An 11,472-nucleotide genomic window follows, 5' to 3' on the forward strand; every position below is an offset into this window, starting at 1 on the left:
ATCTATTACAACACATGGAAATGACAGAAAATTTGGGTACTATTTTTCTTCACCCTGTGAGGCTTCTTACCTCTGAACGATGGACGAATCAGCTGGAAGACAGAGGAATCCAGAGCTGAGGTAAAGAAATGATATGTGAGGGATGGGACCTTAGTGACTTACGATTCCTAAAGACCTCTACTGTTCAGTGAAGATGGAAATTCTCGTGGTTTATGGACAGACTTGTTGGAGGGACTGTGTGTAAATACATTTTTGTACACTGAATCATTCAGTACACAAAGGAGTCCAGGACTGTGAAAGGAAATTTGTGTTGAAATCTCCTTATGCCCCATTCATTTACATTTTGTAAGCATGGATGGCTTACATTCTCTCCCTCCCTCTCTCTCTACCCTCCCACCCCCAGATTTAAGAGAAATGATTTAAGGGGAAAATCTCAGGTCTTGCCCTGAGACCTAGATGTTACCAATTAAGAAATATTCCTTGAGGGAAAACAGCTTATAAATGGCCACTTTATTTCCATCTTTCAGAATCAGGACAAATCTCTTTCTATTTTCTCCATTTTCTCATCTCCCAGCTACTGATCAAGCCAAACTGATGAGGCTCTGCCCTTGTCATTCAACTGCAACAGGAGCTTCTTTTTTGCCAAATACAAATTCACAGACTTTCATATCAAATTATTTAACTTCGATGGATCATCCAACATCATTGTCTCCTCCTTCTCGTAGCATTATTTTATCTTTGTTTTCAGGGCACCACATCTGCTTGCTCCTTTCTGCCAGCTGTATCAGCTGTTTTGTTTCTTTCTCTCCCCTAAATCTCTATTTTCACAGGACCCAGGATATGGGCCTCTCCACAAGCTAATCATCTTTTTTGATGACTTTAGAAATCATTTACTATGCTAGACAGAAGAAGCTAAGTAAAAGCCCATTGATTAGTCAATCAATCAATCTTTTCTCTTTTTTCTGCTTTTCTAACTTGAGTATGTTTGACACACAACATTAGTTCCAGGTGTACAACACAGTGATCAAACAATTCTGTATGTTATGCTATGTTCATCCTGAGATAGCTACCATCCAAAAGTAAAAACTCAGTAATTCTGAATTTAAAAATACAATATCAATATGAATGTGTGATGTATCTCCTAGCTGTAACCACAGTGACAAACCCAATAACAATGAGAACCCAGCCTGTGTCCTCTAAATATCATTTTCAACTAAAAGGGACTGGGGTTCCTAAGAAAAATGCTTGATTTCAGGTATAAAGCAAGAAATGTGTCCAAATTACCCAGAAACCAAACTGAAGAGGCTTTTTGCAACATTAAATGAAATAATGGATCTAGGCAGTGATCATCTGTGATTGCTAATATCAGAAAAAGCAAGACAACCAGACATTTTGTTCCCCTTGATAGAAATAACTACCACGATGGGTGAAATATTCTGAGCCAAAAATAAATAATCGGAGTCTGGTAGAAATCTACAGATCCAACCACTAATATACAGGAAATAATAGAGAAAGAAAACAATGGGGTAATTGATACCATCGTGATGAGATCAGAAAAATACAGATTGTGAGAATCTCCATAAGACCATAAATTTAGTTTATCAACAAATAAATTGCCAAAGGCAAAAAGGAGAGGAAAAAGAAAGAAACATAAGAGAAAAATCAATTAATTATAATGTATGGACCTTATTCAGATCTTGATTTGTAACAAATTTATGGATAGGCAAGGAAATTGAAACACTGACTCAGCATAGGATAATTTTAGAAATTTCTATTGTTTTAGCTGTGATAAAATTTTTAGAAAGAGTCCTCAACTTTTTAAATTCCAATATTGAGTGATGATGGAAATTATATGAGATCTAGCATTTGCTTCAAAATAATCCAGTAGTGTGGTGGTTGTGGGGAGTAGGGGAGCAGGGAATAGATGGATATGGTTGAACAAGACTGGCCAGGAGTCAATGACTATGGAAGCTGGGTTAAGCACACATGGGGAGCCACTGTACTAGTCTCTACTTATGTACACATTTCAATCCCTAACAAAAAAAAGTTTTAAAAAATCCATATGCTGATGTTGACAGAAGCTGTATCAGCCCCATCTCTCTTCTGCACACAGGAGTGCAGTTATATATCACTATCTCTTGTCATCAAAGGGCTTATCAGAAACTCAGATTAACGTATGCAAGATACAACTCAAATACTGTAAGTCCCACTAAAATAATAACAACAAAAAGAGCAATAAAGCCTGTTTTATATTCAGTAGAAATTCATTTCCCCTTTCAGTAATTTTTGCAGCATACACCCAATTGCTCAGTCCAGAAACCTGGGTGGAAGCCTTGATTCTTCCCTCTTCCAAACTTCTTCATCCAGTCCATTGCCATGATTTGTTAGTTCTACTTCTAGCAATTATTAAAATGAATCCAAATCTATCTCCTCTGCCCCATTTATAATCTAGGCTACTACCATCACTGCTCACATAAACTACTGCTCATAACACTACCTATATATTGGTTGTGGTGGACAGAGAAATATAGCAATAACAATAATAAAAAAAAAATGCTCTTGGGGAGCCGGAGTGGCTCAGTTGATAAAGCATCTGTCTTCAGCTCAAGTCATGCTCCCAGGGTTCTGGGATGGAGTTCCACATCAGGCTCCCTGCCCAGCGGGGGGAGTCTGTCCCTCCCTTTCCCCTCTTCTTGTGCTTACTCTCTCTCTCTCTCTCACTCTCTTTCTCTCAAATAATAAATAAAAATTAAAAATCTTTTAAAAAAAACAATTGGTCATAACTATACTACACCATTAAGGAAAAAAAAAAACCTCTCATTATCCATCCCTGGCACTAAGACAGAGCAAACTCATTGTTGTGGCACTCTTCACACTGGAGGTGCCTGGTGTTAAGAGTCTATGCTGTGATCTCCATTAGCCGCTAATTTATCCAGTTTTGGACACACATCATTAGCTGCTTGCTTTTTTTTTTTTTTTAAAGATTTTATTTATTTATTCATGAGACACAGAAAGAGAGATGCAGAGACATAGGCAGAGGGAGAAGCAGGTTCCCTGCAGGGAGCCTGATGCAGGACTCCATTCCAGGACCCCAGGATCATGCCCTGAGCCGAAGGCAGATGCTCAACCGTTGAGCCACCCAAATGTCCCAGTTACTTGCTTTTCATAAGAAAAGATGAAGACATTGACTCAGACCTCAAATGTAATCTGTGTGAACAAGATGGATACTTTTATGGTTCTGTAACTCAGTGAGGACACAGGCTTCCTACAGTGTCTAGACCTTGTCCTCTCCACCAGAACAGACCTTCACCAATCCTTTCCTTTAATGTTTTATATTCTGAGAAACAAAAATCCTAGTAATATTGTTTCAACTGCTTTATCTCACTTAAAGAAAGCTTCATTTAATTAACACCAGAGGTGAAAAACATTTATGGTCTAATTTTGTGAACCAGGAAAAAAAATCTAATTTCTTTATTCAAAAGAGCATATTAATAACCTAAAACCTAAAAAAACCTAAAAACCTAAAAATACTTGACATCTCAACATGGACAATCAGAACGATTGTAATTTTTCCGTTTTTTTTTTTTCAAGAGAAATAATCATCACTATTCATGAGGAAATTTCTTGTATCAAGAATTAAACAAAAATGATGAGCCATTAATCCATAAAGGGTCATCATGGGATAGTGGAAAGTCTTATAAATTCTTAGGGGACAGGATTGAGATCCAACTTAACAATCACCAGTTCCATGCATTTAGACAAGTTCTATAAATGCTCCCTGCCTCTATCTCCTCATTTGGGAAATAACAATAATGATAAAACAACTCATAGGTCTATAGTGAAGATTAAGTTAATTAATAGAAATAGAATGGTTACACAGTGCCTGTCATCTTGTGAGCACTCAATAGGTGCAAGCTATGTTTAGTTGCAGCACAACCCTAAAAGTATTAAGAAATTTATTCGAGAACAGACATGACAGTCCATAAACCATATATGTTATTATCAAAGACAAAATAATTCATTGACCCAAGGTCTGATATGGTAGAGTAACTCATGTATTACTAAGTTTCCAGACTGGAGGTTTTTTACCTAATTGGAGTGGTCTGGGCTTCTTGTCAGAGCAGAACTTGGTATTGTCTACCTATTGCAACAGCAGATACAAGGGACCCCCTACCCAGAAGATATGATTTGGGGATTTCAGAGTTAGATAAAGATATCATAGTTTACATCCCTACAGGGACCTGAATTCCCTCTTAGGACACTCTGATGATAGTGACACTTGCAGAAACACTTTGCCTGGCTTCTGATATATAGCAGGTGTAGAATACAATGGGGCATCTCCATGTTCCCATACCGTTACATTTCTCCGAACACAAATGCATAAGGAACCTGAGAAGCCACCTGCCAACAGTTTTCAAAATATGTTCTGTAGACCACTTCTGCTCTATTTCCTCGACTTCCACTTAACCCTTACCCCTGCCAGCACAGATTTCAAAGTTTACTTAGCTTGGGAAAATTGTGTCTTTATGTGTAGGATCGAGTTTACAAAACTCAGAAGCATATTAAATGAAGCCAGGAAGGAAGCTGCTTCAATTTTAAGTTATCTGCTTATCTCTTGGCTCTCAGCTTTGTTCTGCAGGGCTGGGAACCACATTTACAAGTCTTCCTTGCCTATGGGAAGAGCTGCTGGAAACTAGACAATAAATAGCAAGAGGGGAGAATTCAGTATGCTCTCACTTCCCTTCAATGATGCCTCCTTCAGGGACTATATCCTCACAATGATTCCAAGCCTATTGGAAAAACCCTTCCTTTCATGATCCCAGCTCTTAAAGACAACCCAAGAACGGGTCCAGCTCCTGCTGGGTGGCCCTAGCTCTGGAAGTGCCACTTATGGTGATGGCACTTTCTTTTATTGCTCATCTCTGCAATATTCCATAAACCCGGTATATCTCTCAGCTCTTCTACAACTTGTGTTAACAAATCCCTATATTTCAGTCTATTTGTTCTATTTTACTAGTAGAACCCTGATAATGCCATGAGTACTTCCCAATGAACCTAATTATGGAAAAGTTTTGAATTGTAAAAGCTGTTTCCATTCTTTAGGGCACAGTCTGAGCTTTTGGGAAGTGTCTGAACCACCCAAAAGGCAAAGCAGATTTAGATAGGTCAGATATTTTGAAAATATATATACATTTAAATATATACTATATATATACATTCTGCTTATCTCCCCTGATGAATTAAGAAGTTGCTCAATAGATTCCACCCCACTTTGTCCTATGAAGTCAGAACCTTCATCTCATTTCAAATAATGGCTTTTCCCAAAGGAAGTGTCTCCTTTCAGGATATCATAATAAGCTAATGGACTGAGTGATCAATGTTGTGTGCGGTGGAACATTAGAAATGTGCCATAAAATATGGAAAACAATTTAGCCACTCTCTAATGCAGGCAATTCTTGTAAAAACTATACATGAAAAACATGTACCCAACCATTTTTTTCATGCCTTACGACAAGATTAGATGCAATAAAAACCTTGTCTTAGCAAATCAGCACGTTAGAGGATGCTGTCAGCAATAACTTTGCAAAGACATGTCCATTACCAAAGAGGGGCATTATCCTAAATTTACTCTCATTGAAGATTGATGTCTGCTATAAGCCACCATCTGTCTCTAGATTCTGTGGTATTACAATGCTGTCACTCCACACAGTGGGAGCAGTTTGTGGCTCCTTGTTTTCTTTCCACTTTTTATCATTTCAAATTGGAAGATGGACAGGCAATTGTCAGAACAAAACAATAAAGTATGACTGACCATGTGAAGTGTAAAGATCAAGTCCAAACAACTTTTTTTCATATGTAAGATGAACAATGCATAAAATGAATTGTTTGAATGTGATTACCTTACAGTGATTTATCAGCTATTTTGAGGCAAGAAAGTATATTTCAGCACACTAGGTCAATTTCACAAATTCTCCAAAATAAATACCTTAATGACATTTTTACCAAGCAAATAATAATTTTCTTCATTTGAATATCTTTTTTTAAGGGTAAAAAACAGATGTTCTTTGTCCCAGTGCTGTTTATCTACTGAATAGAACAGTAGTCTCTAACTTTTTTGATTCCTTTTCCTTATCTGGAATAAATGTTTGGCTATTCAGTCCCAATAAATATTTATTTGTAAATTATATATAAATTATATACATACTCTACTATACTACTACACTGTATACACTGTAAAACAACACCATATAAATATACAATGATGGGATAAAAATAAATGTACAAAGGATTTCTATTATTTTGAATCACATTCCTTTAAATCATTTCCACCAGACCACTGGATGAGCGCTCTCAGCTGTCAGGCTATGTTGAGAATTCAGTTTTGATGCCAAAGTTCCCCTTAAATCTTGTCTTTTGGAGGTAGACTTGCCAAATACAATACTGAACGCCATGTTAAATACTGATGGAATATACTTACACTAAAAAATTATTCATTATCTATCGCAATGCAAATTTAACTGGGCATCCAGAGTTGTTTGTTTACTAAATCTACCAATTCATCCACTGGTCTGAGGATCCACCTAATACTTTTCCAGCCTCATCCTGTCTACATCTCTCTTCAACTTCCTCAGCAGGTCTGTAGTCGCTGTCTATTAACACAGAACTGACAAGTATAAAGTCACGTATTTTGCTATGATTTCTTTAAATGATATTCAGTGAGTTCTATGTTTTCAGATTTATCCTACATGGTAACTGTCTAAATAGGACATCACAAAGCCACTCTTTATATATCATTTAATTGGTTATGTGAGTGTACGTGTAGTGTTGACTGAGTAGACTCATTCATCAATCATTTATTCAGTGCCTAGCATGTTTTAGGCAATGGGCCCAGTACTTGTGGTATTCAGGAGCAAAAGACATGATTCCATTTCTCTCAGAGTAAATGCCAAGATCCTAAAAATGATCTATGTGGCCTCACACGTATGGCCCTGTGGCAGTCGTCAAAATGTACCTCACAGCTCTCAGGATATAACATTCTTCCCCAAATATCTCCATGGCCCATTCCCTCATTCTTTCAGATCTTATTCTCAAATGCCTTTTATGTGTGTGTGGCAGAGGGGGGCAGGGGAATTTTCAATTGGCCAACTTCTAAAATTACACTTCATCCAAAATGTATTATCTCTCTTTATGACGTCATTCTTCTCCTTAGCATTTACCATTAACATACTTCATGGTTCATTTGTTTACATTACTGTATTTACCCTAGGGGGATACAAATTCCATGAGGGTAGGATTTTTGTTTGTTTTGTTCATAACTATAGAACTGTGCCTAGAACAGAGTAAAATCCCCAATAAATACTTGTTAATAAGTGAATCTCTGCTCTCAAGAAGTTAAAAATCTCATAGGGGAGACATAAACTAATGAGATAACTTACTTTAACCTCTTGTGGATGGAAGGATAGAAATATAAGGTAAGGCTAAAGGTATTAACAGTTAATAATAATAGGGATAGATAGTATTTTTTTATTTAATGACTACTGTGTTCCAGGTTTATTGATTTATATATATTGTCATGTAAGATAGATAACTTATATAGATAAATTCAAATTTATAGGTAAGGAAACTGCAACTTGGACTTCCTCAAGAGAAAAGCTTTCAGTTCAGTGGTTATGGGACAGAAGCAGGATTTAGATCCTGAAACTGCTTGAGTATTTTCCTTTACATTAAGCCTTTTTCCTAGATTCCCACAGCACCCTATATATACCTTGTTCATAGTACCGAGCACACTGTGTAATCTCTTTTTATTTGTCCCCTGGGTATAAAATGATGAAGACTTTAGTTCTATAAAAAGCCAGCTGGTATGATTTACCACAGGTCACCAACCTGGATGAGAACAACAAAGCAGGTTTCTGGAGCCCAATTTACTGACTTTAAATCAAAACAAATTGAGCCTCCAGCATCTGTACTCAGCAGTGCTTTGATCACCTCCCTAAGATTCTTCCCTAAAACCATGAGCTCTAGATTAAAAAATATATATATATTGGACCTAAGGAGGCTTTCTACACATTCTGTTCTGAATCCTTCCTTCTTCCACCCCACCTCTCATCTTGAAACTTGGAAGCCATAGATGTGTAGCATATCTGGTCACTGCCTTGGAAGGCCACAACCCATTATCATACCTAACATCTAAGATTTTTTTCAATCTCCAGGCCAGTGTTCACACCTTTGGAGGTGATACAGCCTTTGTTGACAATACATGGTCTAGGGAAATGCATGTTTCTCATAGTTGACTTTCTATACCTAGACACATCTTAAGAATACCAAATCATCTTAGCAACTAATCACTGGTACAGCAGACAAGATTGAAATCAGGAGTCCTGGGACACCTGGGTGGCTCAGCGGTTGAGCGTCTGCCTTCGGCTCAGGGCATGATCCCCGGGTCTGGGATCCAGTTCCACATCCGGCTCCTGCGGAGAGCCTGCTTCTCCCTCTGCCTGTGTTTCTGCCTCTTTCTCTCTCTGTTCCTCACGAATAAGTAAATAAAATCTTTTAAAAAAAGAAAGAAAGAAAGAAATCCTGGCTGTGCCTCTAATAAAGTGTGGTAATCTTAAGTAATTTATATTTTCTGGTCTTGGTCACCTTCATTCTAAAACAAGGGGCGCTATTGTGTATTAATTCCAAGATTCCTTCCAGTTGAGAAACTTCATAAACTTATGTAATGAGTCCTGCTTCTTAGCTATTTTACCCATTTGCTTTTGGAAGCTACATAGCTCATGATGTTAAGACAGTATTAATGGTTTCGTTTGCTGGTGAGAGATATATAGTACTTTCCTCTTTTGTATGACTTGCATTTGCATTGTAGGACAGCAATCACGGACTTCCATAGATGTCTTGAAGAATATCATAAACTTTTATTTCCTTAAGTGTTTCTGCATTCTCATCAATGGAGGCTTGAATGATATGGCAATATCAGAGAGATAGATTTCCTTCACAGTTTGGCATCAGAGGTACAAATATTCATGGGATCTTGGCTGTGGCACTATGTGAATTAAAATGAAGTAATGAATCTGCACTGTGTTCCATGGCTTTAAGTTAGACATGACCTTTGAATCACATTTAACAGAGTGCAATCATAGGTCACAAATCACAAAGGTTTAAGTAATGTTCTCTTCCATCAAGGAAAACTGATTTAATCAAATTTGACTTTATATGGTGCTCAGAATTTAGAGAACTTTAGAATGTCACTGTGAGTTACAGAAATCTATTAAAATATGGAAATGTTAGAGTTTGGAGTATTTCACAAAACTGTACTGTACACATACACACATGAGTTTTATTTGTATACATTATATAAATATATATAAGATATAGCTCATCTTAGGACTTGAAAATTGCAAGAATTACATAATCAGAGCATGAACCACCAGGGCACTTGTGAAAGCAACAGGGTACTTCTTTATTCAAGAGAACTCTGTTAGAAATTCTGTATAACGATGAATTACTTTTGTATTATGAATAGTTCTCTTTACTCCATTTATTTGTTTCAAAAATTTGTGTTCTATCACATTTGTTTTTGAAGAATGGGATTCTTCCTCATATTTCTCCAGTTGTTTCTAACTCCTCCATTCTCTTCGTCATTCCTTGTTTTATCAGGAAGGACCAGCAGCTTTTCACAGTATTCCTTGGAGTGAGTTTAGTTTTTTAGACTAATCAAAGCAACAGATTCATGAAACAAAGAAATCTTTATTTTAAAAATATTGACTGTTATATACTTTTATGGTAACAGTCTCTGTCTTTTTATCATGTCATACAAAAAACTCCCATCTCAACGGGGTGAGAGGGGAAGAAAATAAGAGTGCAAAGGGCATTAGATCTTTCATTCAACAACACGAGTACAGAGTTATACTCACAATAAGACCATAGTATTTGGGATTTAAAAAAAATTATAGTACACTATTAATATGCTCTGCTCATCACAGAAATATTAATAGATTACAACATCTTTTAATAGTATATTATTCTACTCCCATTCTACATAGTTGAATTTGGGAAGAAGGGTTATGATTTATTTAAATATGACATAAGGACAAAAATGTTCCTAGAAGATTCTTCTTAAATGCAGAGATTAGACTAGGTACATGCATTCATCCATAAGACAGAATCATTTCTGTTTTATTTTATACATTAGTTTCTATCAAATTTTAACCCTTGCCTACTTTTGGAAATCTGTCAACTACTAGATTTATTTCAAATTCATATAAGAGTATGCTAAACAGCACCTTTGCAGCTTATAAAAATTAATGCAAAAACATAGATCAATTATACAAATCTAATAAAATAGTTTGACAGAAAAGGATGGCACAAGATTGTGTGATATTTGGAAAGCAGCAAGACAAAGAGGAGGCTTTATTTATTTTATTTTATGTGGTATAAGGTAGACCTGAGCAGATTTGTAAAGGAATTGGTACAGCAGAGGGAGGGCAAATAGGGATCCAAGTGAGATCAAGTTGGATCAAGTCTCTTTACTAACTGGAATGGAGATGAAATCAAGGTTCAAGGTGGAAGGTTGATCTTAGAAGGAGGATCCAGAAGAGGAGATAGCTAGATAGTGAGGAAAGGAATTTTGAATAAGTATTCCAATAATGAGCTGATCCTGAGTGTAAAGGTTTATATTCCACATAATCACCTAAGTGCTAAACTAAACCAGGATCTACTGGCAGAAGCTACAGGACACAGATTTCAATGATTCCCAAGGAAGCTTTTCCTAGCAATATGATCTGTCCATGAGTAGAAAGAATGATCTCAGGAGGTACTGAGTTCCTATCTTTACCACATGTCCAGAACACCTACTTGGCAGATGGCTACAGAGAAGATACAAAAATGGAATGAGGAAGGGACATGCCAAGCTGCATGAACAAAAGCATTCAGTTACTAGTAGAGATACTCAGAAGGCCCAGTTAGGGGACATCTAGTCTTCCTGTGATGACTTTATTCAGTCACTTGGGAAAAGGAGCCAGAAAGTTGAGTAGAATGAGGTACTTTAGCTAGAGGAATGATAAAGTGGGTACAGTACCAATTGGAAGGGAAAATAATAAAACTAGAAAGAAAACCATGGCCTGGAAGAACCAGTTTGGAAGGGTTAAAAGACCAGATGTTTCAAGGATGACAAGATCAGTGAAAATTACCTCTCTAAAGGATCTTTGTCCTCCCTGCAACTTGCAAGTCCTACTCCAAACCTACTTCCTTAACCTATCTCAACCAGGTGTCATTCAAGAACTTACGGTGTGAATTTACCCCAAACTAGCCTGGAATGACTTGCTGGTCATAAACCAAGTTAGTTACATTTTATTTTTAGGAACAAGGCTTTAGGGACAATAATCTCATGGTAATACCATTTGTAGTGTCAATAAGTTAAAAAGATATACTCCCTCCCATTCAAAAAAAAATCTTGCTACATTCTTGATAGGTTCT

This window comes from Canis lupus, chromosome 11, assembly GCF_003254725.2.
Source record: "Canis lupus dingo isolate Sandy chromosome 11, ASM325472v2, whole genome shotgun sequence".
Lineage (NCBI taxonomy): Eukaryota > Metazoa > Chordata > Mammalia > Carnivora > Canidae > Canis > Canis lupus.